Genomic DNA, 19,430 nt, shown 5'->3' on the forward strand with positions numbered 1-19,430 from the left:
TAAGGTCTAAAATATTGCTGTCACGTGTTTGTTCCTGCACAATCTGTTGTAGATTGTGATAATAGAGAAGGCGCAGAAAGTTAAGCTGTTCATGGCGATTAGGATGAGCAGGGACAGATAAAGTGGACCAGTTGATTGAAGGATAGTTAAAGTCGCCACCAAGTATTACAAAACAATTAAAAACTTAAGGAGAATGGAATCAATGGCTTCCCGAAGCTCAACGAAATCCTGCCGGCAATCAGGGGGTCGGTAACAGGCACCAATTATGCAATGAATGTGATCGAAATATGATGAAACCCAGACAATTTCAAGGGGGGAATCTGAGGGAAGAAGCGATGGCTGATAGATTTCATTTATGGCAATAATAACGCCACCACCTCGACAACCCATTCTATCTTAGCGAAACAGAACAAACGATGATGGAGACGAAAGTTCGCTGTTCGTTACGTCCTCGGTCAACCATGATTCCGTACCTACGACTATATCAGCTGAGCACATGTACACGAGGGTGTTTATTGCATCAAGCTTTTTATAAACGCTGCGAAAATTAAAAAGTAGTGAGACAGATTTTGACAAGTTTGGCGTGTGGTGACGTGTTTTACAGGGTCATTCAGGAGGGCTTTGTATATTTGTTGACACCATGACATTGCAATCATTTACCGAGTCGTAACAGCATGTAGAACCATGCATCTGAAGCTTGTTAAAACGCACCGTATATTTTTCATCGGCTTTACGTTGAGCCTTAGCGTAGCCGCGTAACTTCTTACTGGCAAGTTAGACTTTTGGCGAGAAATCTTCGTCAAGCCAGACTTTGGGCTTTTGTAGGTCTTTCAACTTTAGGGCGCTAGACAGAACTTCTAATTTTGATTTGAAGTTCAAGAACTTCACTATGATAGGGCGGTTAAAGTCGGGCCGGAGTTTTCCTAATCTATGAGCACGTTCGATGTCGCCAGCCTCATTTTTGAGATGTGTTGAAAAGAATTTTTTTACTATTCTTTGGGACTCTGGATACCCTTCGTGTTCTTCTTCTGGAAGGCCTTTGATTATAAGGTTATTTCGCCTCATTCGATTGTTCATATCATCCACGACGTCAGCAAGACTTTAGTTCGTCTTTCAAACATTTTTTTTTACTTCCTGAACAGTGTCGAGGACAGTTTCAACATTTCCTGTCAGGTCCGATACTTTGTGCACGGTGTTTTCTAGGCTTGAGAGGCGGCACTCAATGCTTGTGATCTGCTGTTTGATTTCAGTTAAGCTGGACGTGGTTTCATCATGACACTTTTTTAGCAAGCTGAGAACATCCTCGATCTTAGGACCGGAATTTGCCTCCATGTCACCAGCACAAAGCAGTAGCAATGCGAGACACATTGACAGCAAGAGAGTCGAGGGCCTAGGGCTGAGTACACGGATAAGACCTGATCCGGCAGAGAAACGGCTGCCGAAGAAGCATTTAGGCATTCGGCAAGCAAAGAACAAACCAATGCGAGCACGATAACTACACACATCAATACCCATGTACAAAAAGAGGGATCTGCATTCACGGTGACACCGGGACAAAGGGCTCCGTTGCTCGAGCGAGGGATAACTTCCGGATAAGACGCTCGCGTTGGCTTCGGAGAGATACGGGTTGGCTAGATATGAAGAATGTCAATACAAAAGGGAGGAAGCGAACTAGAAAATTGATGGGTAAATACTTAGAAAACAGCAGGGGGCCAAACCAAAAAGAACTATGGGTTAGGAACAACGTGAAGGAAACGTTGTGGGAATCGAGGCTAGGCCGCCGCCTTTGCCCGGGCCTTTTCGCCTATTTCTGCCTTCTCATGTCCCGACATCACTACCCTGCTCCACGGTCTGCCGCGCTGGGAGAGCGGGGAGTGATGTTTAACTCCTCTCACCTGGTAGCAGATGTCGACTGTGGCGCCGTGCGAGGAGTCTCTCGGGATGTTTCGCGCGCGCGCATCGGGAGCGAGTTCAATCTCTCCCGCACGACTGAGGGTGAGCATGCATTTCTTTTCCGTCCGTCGACTCCTATTGTTTGGGGCTCGTCGGCTTCGCCAATGGCGCCTCGCGTCTGCGGCGAACGCTTACCGTTTGAGCCCCCTGTGTACGCGAAGAGGAAGAGCGGTGCGGTGTCCTAGTGCGTGGTCAAACTGCGCCAACCCGTATCTCTCCGAAGCCAACGCGAGCGCCTTATCCCTCGCTCGAGCAACGGGGCCCTTTGTCCCGGTGTCACCGTGAATCACTAGACAGTAGACAGTTATAGTTTACGGTTAACGTGATAGCGGAGGTTAAGGGAATGACGCTACCTTGCAGCAAACGTTCGTGTGGACAGCGTCTTATAGTTTAGCGGGATAACGTTTACATGGTTTACGTGCCTCAGTTGGGACGGTGGCGCCACCTATTGGATGGTTAGTAAGTTAAAGACAGTGAAAACGAAAAGAAAACGAGAATGTTTGCCTATGCCACCGCGCCAAGCATTATTACAAGTTTATTTTACTACTAATAAAAACAAATAAATATAAACCACGCACAAAACACGAAAAAATTGTTGCCGACTTGTTTACATCGAACTTGTAGTTAGGTCTAGACCAAGGAGGATACAAAAAACTTGCTGGAGTGGAAGCCGCCTATGCGCCGCTACGGGAGAGAGTGAAGCCGCGCCGAGCGTGCGGCGGCCATGTTGCCAGTGGCAGAAAAGAGCCGAGCGCTGCAAATTTATGCTTCATCGCGCTGCGGGTGAAGTGACTCGTGTGTTTATATAAAGCAACGAAAACAAGTAATTCTGGTTGTAAATGTTTATTGCGACTTGTACGCAGCCAAGTGGCATGTAGAGAACTCAATTAAATTGCATATGCATCAAATAGCGATGCCTAAAGCAAACACATAATCGAAAACATAGGTGCCCTACTGGTGGTTGAAAATTATTGCCCTTGTCAAAAGTGGTCCCACCTTACTTTTGACCGATTCTCGTTTTTTTTCCTTTGTCATGCGTTGTATCCTCACTTTTACGTATTATTCGGTGATTTGCCTGCACAAACTGTAAACCTTATTATTAAGCGTATCAAAGTCTAGGACGTACTGCTCTAGTTTATGGAAGCAGCTTTTCTCGAAGGAAGCTCATAGAACTTTCAGGATGAGGTGTTTTGCTCTTGACTTCACCATTGTGATGGAATCACATTCAGCCTGTAGCCGCCTCATTCCTCAACTTCTTTACAGAGGCTAATGACATCTCGCGACGGTGAAACAAGACCACCTCGCCTCTTACATTTAATTAAAGGTGTCAGCTCATCTGAGTGCATAACTGCTATGCACTCTTCACAGGTAGTTGCAGTTCGACCTTTCGAACAATGAAGTCTGCTATGTATGGCACCACGGAACCGACAAAAACAGAAAAGCTTTCGGGTTAGTCAATGTGATGCGTATTGTCGTGGTCATCGGGCTGCAGGACTGGGGCCTTGCGCATGTCAGTGAGATTGCTTCTTGGATCTACCATGGCTGCAGGAGGCGTTGCATTCAATACGGAGAGAACGGCAGTGCACCAAATTCGCTCATATATCGAACATCACCTCTGCCAGATGGGAGGTGGCAATCCGCAGCTCATCCTTGGCAGATCAGCTCTGGGCTGCCCACCAAGCCCGCGAGGCGGCTGAGGAGCTTGGCATCTCAGTCCCCACGTGGGAGCTGCCCGCAGCACAGTGATCTGTGTTTTGGAGGACCAAATAAAAGTTTATCCAATCCAATCTTCGGAGCAGTGTCCAGAACTTGAAGACGTCACTTCCGTCGGAACCGACGCTTGTATGCAGCCATAAACTGCGAAGCTGTTGGGTTGTTGTTATGGCCGCCTCATCCACGTATTGATTCAAAGAAGTTTTCGGCATAGTCTTGACTGAGTTTGTGTGTCAGTGAGTATTTCAGCTGACCCTGGCTGACAAGTCTGTCAAACATTCTTTCCGTGCTTGCCATGCGTGTCCAAAAACCAATGAATCCGTTTTTTTTTTCAGACTTGTCACTGCCGGATCTCTCAGCCCGTTTATGTACGCTCGAGTCTCCGCAAAAAAAAAAAAAAACGACTTCTAGAATGCTTCGTTCCCCTGCCAAAGGGGCGCTTTGTACGACCTTGCCAGCGGGTTCCTGGAGTTTTAAGATGTCAAACAACCGATCAAAAGTTCTAATAAACGTAGATCTTGTGCTGACACCCTTGAATTGCGGCAGCTTTAGCTTTTGTTCGCAGAAGTCCAAAGCGTCGGCAACTGAGGCACTCGATCAGTTGTGCAGCATATCATACCTTCAATTTCTTGCTTTTCCCATTGGACGTGGACTTTCGTAAGTTCGTTTCCGAGCCACAACCCTTCACGTTGAAGTGCCTTCAATGCAACTTCATAACCCCAGTTCACATGCTTCCCTTCAATGTCAAAGAGGTTGTCAAAGCACTCTGGCGCGAAGTGCACAGAGCGAAGTGATCGCAGTCTTTCGCATTCGACTTCTCACGGTGAACGGCCCACTCCCAGAGGCTCCGCGTTACGGGATCTTTAGGAAACCTGTAAAACAAATCCGGACTGTTATGTTCTGCACGCTTAGATCGCATCAGCTATATCTCCCTTTAGTAACGAGCGCGGAATGGCTATGTCGAAGACGTTTTCGTGTACGTACAGGTGGAATGTGAGGCCACAACCTTTCTTCAACCTGTTGGCACATCCGTGAACGACGCAAGAGGCAACCATTGTAAACCATTTGTCTTTACATGCCGACAAGGTGAAACAAGAACGGACGAAATCAGCAGCTCGCGATGGCACTGAGCACGCTTTTTGCCACTGGCAAGATGGCGGCGGCTGGCTTCACTCGCACAGCGCCCCTTCCACTCCAGCAAGTTTTATGTATCCTCCTTGGTCTAGACGCGTTCTAAATTAGAAGCTATCTCAAAAATTACGCCAACGTATCCGTAATACTCGGTTGTCGAAGCTAACTGAAGGCATGCAAGCGAAGCCACTTTAAACAGTCGTTTGCTGCGAACGAGATGAATATTTCAACAACTACGCCAAAATCAATTCGAAGCGGGCGTCCGAGAGCACCGCCATGTTTACGTACACTGCGTACACCTACACTACCACGGTAAGGTGAAATCTGAAAAATACCGCGCGTGAGGTAAGCGGTACGGGTGACGTACGTATATGCGCATGCGCACTTGGATTCCGCTATCACGGTACACCAGGTAAGCACGGTATACCACAACTCTCTACTTTTGCCCACAGAGACGTGCTTGTGGCACCCCTGTGTAGTGCTTCTCGCCCGTGGCGGGGACAAGCCCATTGCTTTCCCGCCGCGTATTTGCAACGGGCTCTGCGTTTTGGGGTTGCCGCAGACAATAAAGTGTTGCGACCTTGAGCAGTGCCGTGTTCTCGCCACGGCGACGGTTATCGCGTTCCCTGCGGCTCACTAAGACTGGACCCACGCTAGTGGCCGTACTCCTTCGGGATACGTGTACACTACATCGGAGACTGACATGTGGAGAATAGGCATGATTAAAGAAGTGCGCACTGGAGAGCTATCGAACTTTTAAGCAGGAAATTGCCAAGAAAAGGATCTATGATAATACTCGGGGTAGTTCTCTACTGTTTGAGACCGGGACGAGAGTATTGCGAACTAAGACTTTTCGGGCCAAATACGGAGGGGTAGATACAGTATGAAGTGCGTGTGGAGAGGAGGAGGAAACTGCGGAACACTTGATGTTCTCTAAAGGGCTTTACCCCACAGTTCAGGATGATGGGACAGAGTTTTTCAAAGTGCTGGGTTTAGGAACAGCGAGGGCAAAATAGACTTTAAGTGGGTAGAAATAACTAAGAGGAGGTTATCTGATTGGTGGCTTCAATCAAGGCACCAGTGAAAATTAAATCCTTCATTGCAAGGTGCCAGTCCTTAACTTCACTATTTCAAGGAAAAAAATAAGATGAATCTAGTTTTTGTTCACTAAGTATTACGGCTATGTGGCGGTAGCTGCTGCCCCATCTAAAGAGTACAGCCATATCAATCAGACCGACACTCCTTTCCCTTCCTCTGCAGAGTCAACAAAGGCGCGGAGAGGGAGATCAATTAAAAGAGAACCGGTCCGAAACTACCGAGTTGAACGAACAATAAAGTTGGTATTGAGACTCTCAGCAACACGCTTCGTCTCTGCGGCGCTCTCACGCAACAACATTACGTGCTGTCTTTCGCGTCGTCGTCGTCGTTTTCTGCCTAGTGTGACCAGACGGTCCGGCAACATTGTCGTCGGCCGATCATCTTCTTCTGCCTCGTGTCGGTGTCGTGCCACGCTAGTGTAAACGCGCATCTACGGACGTGCGATGGGCCCCTCTTCAATTCGCAAAAGGAATAATTATTGACGTAGTGGGCATTTAAACACTACTTGAAATACCCGTTCTAGTATAGTTTGAAACGCCTAATGTTACGCGCACAGTCGGGAGTTTCCTTACAGCACGGTTGGGGCCTTGTCCGTGGGTTGGGACACGTACCGAGCGCCAGGCTAGCACTAGGCCGATCTCACTGCGAGGGGCTCTACGCCACCTCTTCCGCAGTGCATGTAGCCTGTACGTTCGGCTGCATCAACAAGCTTTGGCAGCCGTATTTGGACAAATCGTGACGGTTGGTTTCAAGTGCTGTGTGCTGGGATGCCTAAGAGTAACCAGGAGCAAAATGACTTGGATATTTTACGTGTTTTCAAAAGATATCAAACTCTACAATCGACGTAGTCTGACGGAGCGTCAAATACCCAGACAACACAAATACAAACTCAGGACGTCCTCAGTATGCCCCCATGAGGACAGTATGTCGCCCTCAGAATGTCTTCCTATAGTAGCAGAATGTCAGTAATCCAGTCCTTTTGTCCATACACAAAACAATCTCAGCACATCCCGAAAACAACACTTCAGGACATTTTCAGTATCTTTTCAGAAAGACAACGATTTTCATGGCTTGTTCTGTACAGGTTGTGATACTACTTAGAATTTACTTCTTTTTATGGAATTTACATACACGACATTTATATACCGCTGGCGTATTGCATTGTGTTTGGGGAGCTATTGTGTTCTTCTGTCGTTAATGCTCATGCTGTGGGCTTATTGCTGATGTTGTCGGGAGATATTGAAGTAAATCCAGGTCTTAATAGTTACAGCCCTGTTCCCACTCTCGAAACAATTTATGGTGCTATTTCTCGCCTTGAAACGGCCCAGAATGCTATCTTGAGTAAACTCACCTTAAGTCAAAGACCGATTGCTTGGTTGGCCGCATCGCTGCCTCCGTCGAGAAGCTAGAACAAACTGCAGAGACAAATAAAACTTGCTATCCCATCTATGACACTCAGGCCAGTTTTGTTATCTCAAAGCTATCATAGGACGTACAAGCGCTAACTGAAAAACGCGAGGACTCGGAGAATAGACTACGGTGTTGCAACTTGGTCTTCGCGGTATCAGTAACGTGGCTGGTGAGTCCCGGGAGCAGTCCTAGGCGCAGATTACTTTCTTCTGTAGTAATAAACTGGGCATATCACTTGATTCTAACAACATTGAACGGGCTCATCTACTGGGCAGATTGCAGAGAAATAAGCACATCCCTACCATCGTGACGTTTTCACTGTTTAAAGACAAATCTCAAATGTTTTTCTGTAGCGGAAAGCTTAAGGGCACATCATTTGCTGTACGAGAAGGTTTTTCTGCACGTGTACGCCTGGCTAGAAATAAACTTCATCTTTATGCACAGGAGCACAGGCTTGCTTCCAAAATAAGATTCGACAAACTTATCACTGGCGGTAAGCGTTTTATTTATGACGCCCAAAACGACTCTGTAATTGAATCCAAATCATAGCCACTAACATGTTCTTCACAATACCGAGGTTCTGCTTCCGCCCTTGCATGTCCCTGCCCTGTTTTGGCAACCACTTATCACCACTTGAAAGTGGTACTTTCCAATGTTCCTAGTTATTTACAAAAAAAAAGATATTGTAGAGGCTCTTCTTGAGGACAACGATACTGATCGACATTGCCATCTTTATGGAATCGTAGCTAACCCTGGACATGGAGAACGATAAACTACTGAAAGACACAACCCCATTTATTACTTATAGGTACGATGGAACTACACGAAAGGGTGTTGTTGTATTGGTCATTGTTCGTTTAAAAATCACCTCATGCCGTGTCACTCTAAACTGTAACCTAGAAATGATCTGTGTTAAGATGTCCCTCAATACTTGTACGAGCATACCTAATGCATGTTACCGCTCTCTAAATTTTGAGCACTGCTTAACTAGTTAACTGCGCTTGGTTCTACTCAATTTTACCTCGCAGTTCCCTAATACCAATTATATAATTTGCGGTGATTTCAACTTTCCTGGCATAAAGTGGAATGCCGTCACTGCATCCTCACGAATATCTAAAGACTTCCTTGAGTTAGCCCTTTGGTTCAACCTCACTCAGACCATATATTCTCCCACTCGCGGAAATAACATTCTAGGTTTTGTTCTGGTCTCAAATCGTGACTTAGTTTCCTCGGTATCAGTTGCCATGAAACTAAGTGATCACAAAGAAGCGACATTTAACTCATCTATTCCCATTCATAAGAAACAGCCCATAAATAAATACATTAGGAGCTATAACAATGCAAATTTTTCTGCTATTATCGCGAATGATAACCTTTCTTTGAATGTCTTCATTTATCTGCTTCATCAATGTCAGTCAATGATGACTGGTTGCTGCTGAAACGGGAGGTTTAAAATTTAATTGATGCTCATGTCTCTCTGATAAGTATTCGAGGTGACGCGAGCTAGCCTTGGTATACTCTAACTCACTAAGAAAACTCTCTCGTAAGAACAAAATGTTGTATTGTGCTGCTCGAAGATCACCATCTACTTCTAAATAGAAGATATATTCTGATTGTTTGTGGAAATATGCTAATAATTTGAGGCGCTAGAAACGCAAATTTCCTCATGAGGATTAAAAAAAAATCATTATTACTAACACCGAAAAATGTTGCAACATTTTAAATTAAAAAAAACTGGTCCTGCAACATTACGCTTGTACATCGAAATGGCTCTGACGTTCCGCTTGATCAGCGAGCAAATGTCATTAATTCCTACTTCTCATCTGTTTTCACTTTCGTAGCTTTTGATAATGTACCGGCGTCTTATGATCTAAACTTCATTGTAATGCCACCAGTCGATATCACAGCTGAGGGAATCTCGTGTTTAATCAGACAACTACAAATTTATAGTGCTCCGGGCCCTGACAGTACTCCTGCGAAATTTATTAAAAGTACCAGAGAAGTGTTGAGTCAAATCTTGCAGATAATACTTGTGCGGCCCCTTTCGAAAAGAGAAATTCCTGAGGACTGGATTGGAAAACTGCGATGGTAACCACGATTTTCAAAAAAGGTAGTTGCCCTGACCCGTCAAATAACTGGCCTATATCACTGACCTGCGTTTCATGCAAACTTATGAAGCATAACGTAGCTTTTGGCGCGAAATAAACACGAGAGATGGACAAGCACATAATCAATTCTTACGTCACCTGTCACATCGATAACAATCTTTTCTTTTTCCGCGAGCAACATGGCTTTCGTCCTGGGCTATCATGTGAAACACAACTTTTCAAATTTACCACAGACCTCCCCTTAAACTTGGATTCCTCCTTTCAGACCGACGTCATTTACACTGATATTTCGAAGGCATTTGATCGCATGGCTCATCGGCGTCTCATGGCTAAACTCAGTTGTCTAAATGTTGATCCACTTACTTTATCGCAGATAAAAAGTTTTTCTAACAGTACGTCCCCAGTTCACAGCCATTGGCGGCAAGCTTTCAACACCCGCTCAAGTTATCTCCGGCGTTCCTCAGGGATCAGTCCTTGGCCGGCTTCTCTTTCTTATTTTTATCAACGATTTGCCATCTGGATTAATGTCACCTATGCACCTCTTTTGCGAACGATTGCGTTGTCTACCGTCGAATCTCAAACAGTAATGACCAATCTTTATTACAACTTGATTTAAATTATTAGAATCATAATGCTCACGTTGGCCCATGAAAACTAATTGCTCAAAGTGCAAATGCATGGTTGTTTCACACAAAAAGAGTAACTTGATACATCAGTACACACTTAATTCTTCAAACTCTATCTCATACAACCTCTTACCGATATATTGGCGTACTCATCACCAGCAAACTGTCATGGTCTGAGCATATCTCAAATATTGTTACCGATACGTCCAGGACCTTAGGTTACTTGAAAAGAACTCCACGTCTGTCCCCTCCAGAATTTAAGAAAATTGTTTATAAAACCTTGTTATTAGCAAATTAGAATATGCTTCCGCCATTTGGAGTCCCTACCAAGAATACTTGATCGCCTCTCTCGAGACGGTCCAAAATTTTGCTGCCCAATTTATTTAATCGAATTATAATTCACACGCCAGCGTAATGCTCAATAAATCATCTCTTGCACTTCCCCCTTTAGTAACAAGACGTAGAATCTGCCGACTTGTCTGATTCCACAAATTATATCACAACTTCTTCCACTTGCATGGAACACTGTTACGTCCACCCGCTCGAACTTCTCGCCGCCTATTCAACTCCCACAGCGTTCAACGCCTCCACAGTTCGACCCTTTCATTCAATAAATCATTTCTGCGGACAGCCATCGAGGACTGAAATTGCCTTCCTGAAGTCATTGCCCTTTGGACAAACTCAGATAATTTAAGCAATCTATAGGTACGCTTTTTTCTTAGACAACTTCAGCTACATACTTTTTTAATAGCACGCATTTTTATAACAGCTACAATTGTTTGTAATCACCTGTTTCAATTGTTTGTAATTGCTCCATGCGATTGCCCTATGCTGTAATAGCTTTGTAATTGCCCTATGCTTTAAACTTAAGCTCCCTCGCATTCTTGTGTCGACACCTTTTTTCTGCGATTAGTATTGATGTGCTCTGTATTTGCTGCATTGCTGAACATTGTTGTATGTAGAGTTTGTCCAATCATACGTCCCACAAACTCTGTACCCCCCCCCCCCATTATGTAATGCCTATTCAGGGCCCTTAGGGGTTAATAACTGATGATGCTGATGATCAAAAGACATACATCTGTGAGGTCTTGCGAATGTGTGCTGTGACAGTGCTGGTCTATTACACTAAAACAAACAAAGCTTGTTGACTGAAATTTATTTATTAAATAGTAATTAGTCACAACTGACAGTTTTTTCGCGAATTCGAGTCGACGTATAGCCTGGAAAAAGGAAAGCAATTCCAAGGCAGTGAACACAGCTCAATCAACCATGTTTGTAATGCTCCTCGAAATAGCTCAGTGTCCTCATCACCACGTGTATCGTGCCCAATGCACTCACCAGTGTTAGAGGCTCCACTCTGGCAGCCTACCAGTACTGAGTTGACTTGTCCGAGGTCGAGCCATGTGCCCAATGGTACAAAAGTGCTCGGCGCAACGCTGACCCAAGGTCGCTGGCCAACCTGGCCAACGTTGGGTATAGGTCCGGCTGCCGACGTCTGCCCACGTATGGGTATTGACACATGGCCTCACGTTGGCCGATGTTATGGCCGCCGACGTAGGACTGACCTGATTGGCCGAATGCCAGTCTCCGTAGGGCCACGTTCGGCTCGGTGGAAATTAGCACGTGGCCAGCTGGCGGCCACTAGGGCACAGTCTGGGGGGGGGGGGGGGGCTTTAACACCCTCTTGATTTTTAAAAAAATTGCACGTGTACTGTATTGTATACATATGCATGCACACCTACAAATCCACGCATGAACATAAAGAAAGTATGATTGCACCCCACCGCCCCCACAAATAAAATTTCAGGTCACGCCAGTAGCAGCCACTGTAGTTCGTAGATACTACGAACTATAGGAGCATAAATGAAGCTCACGCCACAGGTACACGGACCTAAATAAAAAATAACTTGCCTTGGGCAGGAACCTGCCCACGGCAAGTTATCTTTTCAGCCACTTTTCTTCATATTTACTTTACTATTTGGTCTAATATCTTCCGCTATACTTTCCTTGGCATTATTGTCTGACAGATCTCATTATTATTGTGTAAAAACACGGAAAAACGAGCCCTTAGGTATACACTTCTTTCCTTATTCATTAACGAGGGTCTCGTACTGGCAGACTTAGTGCCTTTAGGTTGTATGCGAGGGACTATTGGTCAGCTGCCCACTCGTAACAAGTTCACGTGCTACGTGATGCCAAACAGGCTCAAAAGAGTGTGCCACACTCGCCGCCATGGCTACTGGTGGCACTGACTGACACTCCCACGTTTCATTCACATATAAACCTTATAAAGTGGCTGGGGGGATAGCTGTCGTGGTAGCTCAGTGGTGGAGCCTCGAACGCGTCATTCGAAGGTCGCAGGTTCATATCCTGCTTACAGCAAGTTATCTTTTCAGCCACGTTTCTTCATATTTACTTTACTATTTCGTCTAATATCTTCCCCTATACTTTCCTTGGCATTATTCTCTGTTAGATCTCATTAATATTGTGTAAAAACATGGAAAAACAAGCCCTTAGGTATACACTTCTTTCCTTATTCATTAACGAGGGTCTCGTACTGACAGACTTAGTGCCTTTAGGTTGTATACGAGGGAATATTGGTCAGCTGCCCACTCGTAACAAGTTCACGTGCTACGTGACGCCAAACAGGCTCAAAATAGTGTGCCACAGTCGCCATCATGGCTACTGGTGGCGCTGACTGACACTCCCACGTTTAATTCACATATAAACCCTATAAAGTGGCTGGGGGGATAGCTGTCGTGGTAGCTCAGTGGTAGAGCATCGAACGCGTCATTCGAAGGTCGCAGGTTCGGATCCTGCCCACGGCAAGTTATCTTTTCAGCCACTTTTCTTCATATTTACTTTACTACTTGGTCTAATATCTTCCCCTATACTTTCCTTGGCATTATTGTCTGTTAGATCTCATTAATATTGTGTAAAAACACAGAAAAACGAGCCCTTAGGTATACACTTCTTTATATATATATATATATATATATATATATATATATATATATATATATATATATATATATATATATATATATATATATATATGAGCTAGGCTGTGGTATATGTGCTGGTGATGGGAAAGAGGAAGACAACGTTTTCTGGTGCGGTCTGAGGACTCCATTTTCACTTCTGATTGCCCAATCTCATCCTCACCCTGCAGATAAACCCCGTCATCCTTTATTCAACCGTAATGACATATTCGTGGCCCTCTTGGCGGATGGTGGTGCCGCAAAATTTCTCATGGTGGATACGCTCACTCGGTAAAACCATGTACGAATCAAATTACGAATATTTTTTTGTTATTTGGTGAATAATGTAATCGCATTGTCACACAAGTACTCTGTGTCAATTGAAGTAATTGAGCTTAAGACCACAGGTATAATGTATCTCACTGTCTCCCAGGTAATGTTTTTGATTGTTAAAGAAAACACAGTGCTGCTTATATTGTCACGCGGAAATAGCACAAATTGTGTCGGAAAGCACAGTACAGCTCACGCCCGAACGTCAACTTATTCAACTCCCTTCTCGAGGCCTTTTAGATATGTCCCAGTACACACTGAAAATGTTACTTAAAATCACTCTACAATATGTTTTATGCAGCCTAATAAAATGCATGATGTTTTACTATGCTCATTGGGCAACCAAGGCCGGCCCGATGTGTTGCCGAATGGTCACCCCGACGAGTTTTTGGCACGATCGGCGTTCAGTCGTTCACCGGCAGATGGCCCGAACCACGCCGCCGACCAAGTGCCGACGTAACCGGCAGCGCATTTCGGCCGATCCTTTTCGAATGTCTGGGGGCCAGTGAAGTGGGCTGCCGACTACATGCCAGCCATCCGCCTATGGTCGGCAGTCGGCCAAGGTTGCTTGGGTTCCGCATCAAGTAGATGCATATCATATGTGGAAAGTTTCTCCGCACGTTCGTTTTATGGTCATAAAACTATTGCATATTTTGGCCTCGTTTGCTTCTCTTTTGGCAGAAAATTTTCAAACTACACGCTCGCCTAATAAAACACGCGTCATTATTCAGCTTGGGCATCGAGCCTGGTATTGAAAATGTTCATTTTAAATAGTGTGTTCTCAAATATCACAGCCCTAAATTAGTCAATATACGCCACTGTAGCACGTAATATAAACTAGCAGCTGGCAACCTTTGACCATGCAGCGCTGTTGTGGATAATCAAGTAGCCAAGACATTCCAAGCCAACTAACTGAATGTCCTTACAGTGGCTAGAATAGGGAAGTGTGATGAGCGGCAAGCAGCGCCTACGGAGCAAGCCTCTGAGGAGGAGCCGCGTGGGGGCGCGCGCAGTCGTTTATACGGAGTTCAGTTCGGGCTGTTAAGGTGGATGGACGTGTTTTTTGAGCGCTCCGGATCGACTGCGCAGATAAGTGTTTTTGCATGTTTTGAACTTGTCTTTATAATTATAAGGCAGTGGTTGAAATCTTCGTAGCACTTATTTTATGGTACGGCTTTTTCGGGGGCCAGACACCAGGTATTTATTAGTGCGGGTGTGTGTGTGTTTGAATTTTTTTGTTGTTGTTTTTTTTCTTTTGCCACCCCGTGGGGGAGGTGCGCGTACATTGAACACGCAAATTTTTGTAGTAGAGCTTAGACTTTCTTTCTTTTTTTTCGAAGTGCAGGGCTCGAGTTTAGTAGTTTAGTAATTATCGAGTATAGGGACAATTGGTGTCAAAAAGGCATGGTTAAAAAGACTGTAAAGTGTTCAGGATGTGGAGTGGGTTTGAAAGTGGACCCAAGCGTAGAAGCGGATGGAGAAGAGGCTGACGCGAAGTGTAGGCAATGTGAGCTCGAGGAAAAAATGGAGAAAATGATGGTTGCCCAGAGTGAACTGCTGATGAGAATCGCCGAGCTCGAGACTGCGTTGGCGACAGAGCCAGAGAAAACGAGGGCAATGGGAGAAAGACTGAAGTCCGCCGAGGAAGCGCTAGCGAAGCTGAACAAAGAAGCGACCTACCGAGAGAACAGTAGGGAACCGGCAACCAGAATGGTGGAGAAGGAAAAGCAAGCAAGTTTGGAAAAAACAGGTTTAGCCGGTTCAACTGTCGCAAGGCCCAGCTTCAGCGAGGTGGGGCAGGGAGGGAACAAAGCAGCCGGCGTCACAGGTGCAAGTAGCCCCCAGGTGCAGAACGCTCCAGCTGAAAAGTCACAGCATGTGATAATCGCCGGGGACTCGAATTTAAATCGATGCACAAAAGCCATCAAAGAGAGCATAAGAGGTGACAAGAGGGTTGCAGTATAGGGGCGTTCCCAGGACGCACGCTAGAAGCAGTCATGAGGCAAGCGAGCGCAAAGCTCAAAAAGACAGCTGATAGACGAAACATTGTGATAATTTCAGGCGGTTCAAACGATGTCCTCAATGAAGATGCAGCAGGACTAGCAGCTACACTGGCGAAAGGCGTCGATGACATGCGCGCCACTTCTCCTAAGGTACAGGTATATGCACGATACCGGAGGTACCGGTGCGTGATAGCAACCTGCAAAGAGCGGTGGTCAACGCAAACCAAGAGATATGGCGGATGAGTCGAGAGAAAGGCTTTGAGGTGGTGGAAATAAACAGAGATGTGCATAGGTGGGGGGGGGGGGGTTCAACGAGACAGAATTCACTTCGATGGGCGGCTAGGTCATGAGGTGAGTTGGCGACTTCCAGGACGCGCAGTAGCTTTTTTGGGGGGCGAGCGAGCCCTTCGGGGTGCAGGATAGCTAGTAACGAGGAAAACAACCAGGGAGACTCTTCGACAGGTAGTATGGACAGATACGATTCCAAAGTGGCACCAATATCTAAGATAGGTAGAGTCCGGGGCATAAATAGACGTAGCCACGAGCGCCGAGCCAATTCAGACATAGGGTATATTAACATGCAGGGTGGTAGGAACAGGCTGAAGTGGGAAGAGATAGAAGAACAGCTGAGGGAAGAGAGGCCGATGGTATACGGTTTTGTAGAAACACATCTCAGGGACATGGAACAACCTCCGAACAATCCGGACTACGCGTGGGAATATTGTAATAGAACAGAAGGCAGCAGAAAGGGGGGTGGTATTGGGGCATTCATTCATAAAAGTACAGACTGGCAAAGGGTCAAGCAGGAGTGCAAGGAACATTTATGGCTAAAAGGGAAAGTGGCAGGTCAAATGACACTCCTTGGTTTCGTGTACTTGTGGACGGGAGCAAAGGCCAGAGAGGAAAACCAGGCAATGGTAGAGTGTATATAAAAGGACATTCAGGAGTTAGGAAGAGAGTGCGAGGTAATTATACTAGGAGACATGAATGCGCACATAGAAGATATAGATGGGTATACCGACCCGACCGGCAAAATGATCATGGATATGTGTGAAAGGCTTGATTTGATCATTTGCAACAGTACCGAGAAGTGTGAAGGGCAAATAACATGGGGGGTAGGAAGGCTTCAGTCGACGATAGATTATGCACTGATGTCACATAGGATGTATGATAAGCTCAGGGGAATGCACATAGATGAAGGTGGCTCCAGAAGTCTGGGTAGTGATCACAAACGTTACAAGCTAAGTTTTGGAAGAGCAGTGAAAGTGGGAAGGTGACAAGATGGGCAACTACAGGAAAATTTTTATCCAGAAAGGCAAATTGAAATAGCCACTAAACAAATTGAGAAAGTAATCACGGAGGATAATAAGATGGTGTGGACATACACGAATCTAATTAGACTCTTTGAGCTAGAGCTTGCTAAGACGCGTGACAAGTCACCCCGGAAAAGAAGACACAAACCCAAAAGTTGGTGAAATGAGGAAGTTAAGAGAGCCATACCAAAACGTCAGGAAGCCTCTAGGGAACACAGACATGCCAAGCAGCGGGGTGAACCGACAGATGATGTTGAAAGAAAATGGGCAACCTTTCTAAGCTGTAGAGGGTATGCATCCCTTCTGATCAATGAAAAGATTAGAAGGAAGGGAGCTCAGTGGCTGGCAGAAGTACATAAAAAAGATAGAAAGGCAGCTGCGAAATTTTGGAACCATCTAAACTCCCTAAGAAATGAGACGAGCCTAGAGCAGAGTTTTATAACTACAGCCCAAGGTGCTAGGATAGAAAGGGACGAAGCTATTGAATATATAAGAAGAAGGGTGACAGAAAAATTTCAACAAAGAAGTATGTTATGCACCACAATAGACAAGGACGAATCAAGTGGTGCAATGGCTCCATTTTCACAAGAGTGGGAAAGGGCTGAGAAAAGGGTTCCTAGTAGTACATCAACAGGCCCAGATGACATTACAATTAGGCTGATAAAGACATTAGGTCCGAAGTCTAAGCAGGCTTTGAGAGAGGCAGTGAGCACAATTATAATCGATGGTGAAGTTCCCGATGGATGGAAACTTAGCAGGATGAGCATGACTATAAAGGAAAGGGGGACAAAGCTGACATAAACAACTACCGTCCTATAACAGTGACATCAGTGGTCTACAGGCTGGTGATGCAGATTATAAAGGAAAGACTGCAGGCGTGGATAGAGGATGAGGGGGTGCTGGGGGAACTGCAGAATGGGTTTCGGAAACACAGGAGGTTGGAAGACAATCTGTTCTCACTGACGCAGTGCATCGAAATAGCAGAAATGGAACACAGGCCCCTGTGGCTAGCATTTTTGGATATCAAGGGAGCGTACGATAGCGTGGTTCAAGAGGAATTGTGTGGAATACTGGACACACTAGGTGTGGAACATGTAGTCACTAATCTTTTAAAGGGTATCTATAAAGGTAACAAGGTAGTAATAAAGTGGGAAAAACAGGTATCCAAGCCTGCAGAGGTAAAACAGGGGCTTAGGCAGGGGTGCCCCCTGTCACCCTTATTATTCATAAAGTACCTACAAGGATTAGAGGCAAAATTAGAGGGAAGTGGACTGGGCTTCAAACTCTCTTTAGTCAAACAAGAAAAACTTATTGATCAGACACTACCAGCATTAATGTACGCAGATGATATAGTGCTAATGGCCAACAACAAGGAAGATTTGCAGAGATTGATGGACATCTGCAGTAATGAGGGAGATAGGTTAGATTTTAGACTCAGTAAGGAAAAATCAGCAGTCATGATTTTCAATGACAACGAAAGTAGTGAGCTTAGAATACAGGAGGTCACGCTAGTTATAACAGATAAATACAAATATCTGGGTGTAGGGATAAGCAATGGGATCGAGTATCTGAGGAAACACGAAATATACGTGACGACTAAAGGTAACAGGAATGCAGCAGTCATGAAAAGTAGGGCACTGTGGGATTACAATAGGTATGATGTTGTGAGAGGAATATGGAAAGGGGTCATGGTTCCTGGGCTGACGTTCGGCAATGCGGTCTCTTGCATGAGATCAGAAGTTCAAGCAAGATTAGAAATTAAGCAACGTGGAATAGGTAGGCTTGCTTTAGGAGCTCACGGGAATACACCAAATCAGGGAGTACAAGGTGATATGGGATGGACATCATTTTAGGGCAGGAAAGCTAGCAGCAAGATAAAATTTGAGAAGCGATTGAGAGAGATGAAGGAGGAGCGTTGGGCTAGGAAGGTTTTCAGCTACTTGTGCATGAAGAATGCCGATACAAAATGGAGGAAGCGAAGCAGGAGGTTGACTGGTAAATACTTAGAAAACAGCAGGTGGCCAAACCAAAAAGAACTATCGGTTAAGAAGAAAGTGAAGGAAACGGAGACTGACATGTGGAGAATGGGCATGATTAAGAAGTCCGCACTAGAGATCTATCGATCTTTTAAGCAGGAAATTGCCAAGGAAAGGATCTATGATAATACTCGGGGTAGTTCTCTACTGTTTGAGGCCAGGACGGGAGTACTGCGAACCAAGACACATCGGGCCAAATACGAAGGGGTAGACACAGTATGCAGTGCGTGTGGAGAGGAAGAAGAAGCTGCCGAACACTTGATAATGTTCTGTAAAGGGCTTCACCCTATAGTTCAGGATGATGGCGCAGAGTTTTTCAAAGCACTGGGGTTTAGGGACCGGGAGGGCAAAATAAACTTTAAGCGGGTAGACTTAACTAGAAGGAGGTTATCTGATTGGTGGCTAAAGTCAAGGCACGAGTGAAAATTAAACTCTTCACTGCAAAGTACGAATCGTCAAACTCACTTTTTATGAAAAAAAAATAAATATAGTTTTTGGTTCATTAGGTATTACGGCTTGGGGGCGCTAGCCACCACCCGATCTAATTGTACAGCCATATCCATCCATCCATCCATCCATCCATCCATCCATCCATCCATCCATCCATCCATCCATCCATCCATCCATCCATCCATCCATCCATCCATCCATCCATCCGTCCAACGTTGTTCGCACGTTTCCGACAGGTTGGTCGGGCGCGTTCGTCCTCGTTTTTTTTTTATTCCGTG

The sequence above is a fragment of the Rhipicephalus microplus genome, unplaced genomic scaffold (assembly GCF_043290135.1).
Source record: "Rhipicephalus microplus isolate Deutch F79 unplaced genomic scaffold, USDA_Rmic scaffold_48, whole genome shotgun sequence".
Taxonomy (NCBI): Eukaryota; Metazoa; Arthropoda; class Arachnida; order Ixodida; family Ixodidae; genus Rhipicephalus; species Rhipicephalus microplus.